Raw genomic sequence first — 1536 nt, 5'->3', positions numbered from 1 at the left:
CCACACAATCCTCAACCCAATCATTAATTCACATTACATACCAACTATGCATATTAGCACCAACCATTTACACAATCCAAACTTAATCCAAGGGGCATCTAGCCTAGGAATTCTCATCACACCACACGGTACTTAAATGAAACTTAAACCGTACCTCTTGTAGCCAAATCAATTAAGCCTCTTCTTTGGAAGTCTCCACCAACCTTAGCCCCAAGCCTCACCAAAGCTCCTCAAGCAACACCAATCTCCCAATTGTGCACCAAAACCATCAAATGCACTAACATAACCAATATCACATACATACATCAACCTAAGGCTCATAAAAAAATGACAATTCATAAGGATTGGAGGGTTTCTTACCTTAACCCACTGAAGTTTGTGATGAATATTACCCATGGCTCATACTAGAGCACTCCTAAACAACCAAAATCACAAGGTTTCCTCAAAACCCAAACCAAATTCGAATTTGAAGAGAAAAATGAAAACTGGGCAGAGGACAGTGAATTACTCACCACAAAACTTAGATAGAATGGTAGAGGATGAGAAGAGCGATGCGTGGCCACAAACGGCTCGTCAATCGGAGCTCCGTAGCTCAAGTTATGGTGATTTGAAGATCAAAGAGAGTTAGGTTTTCTCTCTTCTCTTATCTCTTCCCAATTTCAGCGCCCAACACCCCTTATTTAGGGCAAAATGAGCCGAAATGCTCATAACTAATGTTTATATATGTTGGGTCTTGGGCCTACTTAGGCCCGGTTCACTTATTTTTGTCCGTTGGCCCAATTTTGGACCAAAACCTTTAAGATTAGCGCTCTAAATCGCACTTCAAATATTCCTACCTCCCCTAATTATAATTCCTCATTTCTTAATCTTATTTACTCATAATCAATTTTCTCAGCTGCAGTACCAGACAGATCTCAGCCGGTACTTCCGGTCAAAATTCCACTGCGCGCTTTTACGCAGAAAACTATGTTTTCCGACTCGAAAAAATTCACTGAATCCAAATATCATATTTAAATCATCAAATTCTAATTGCCAAATCTTCCAACCATATTCGATCCTATTTAACTTATTATTTAATTAATTTCGGTTAGACCGGGTATTACAACATGCATTTATATTATTGATGCCATTGTTCAATTAGCTCACTTACCCAACTAGCCTTACCTTTTATCTTCTATTATTAGCCAATTTTGAGCTTATTTTAATCCCCTTCGTTCTTAGTATTAGCACATTACAAGCCTTAAAACAAAAGACAATAATTGTCCTTTATTTGGATCTTTGATTAGATTAGGCTAGTGAGTGTGTATCATTCAAGTGTGGGAAAACTTGGGTCATTGGTTGGGAAAAGCTGTGTATTGTATTTTTGTTGAAAATATTGGAAATTGGGTACATACTCATGTCTTAATTAAATATAAAACCATATACATTGATGCTTTTTTGTATACTTTATTGCAAAAAGAAAAAAAATGAGAAAATAAAAAGAAAAAATATATATCAAAAGAAAAAAAGAAAAAGAAAATAGGAAAGAAAAAAAAG

Source organism: Arachis hypogaea, chromosome 2 (assembly GCF_003086295.3).
Source record: "Arachis hypogaea cultivar Tifrunner chromosome 2, arahy.Tifrunner.gnm2.J5K5, whole genome shotgun sequence".
Classification (NCBI taxonomy): Eukaryota; Viridiplantae; Streptophyta; class Magnoliopsida; order Fabales; family Fabaceae; genus Arachis; species Arachis hypogaea.
Note: the sequence above shows the minus strand (reverse complement) of the source record.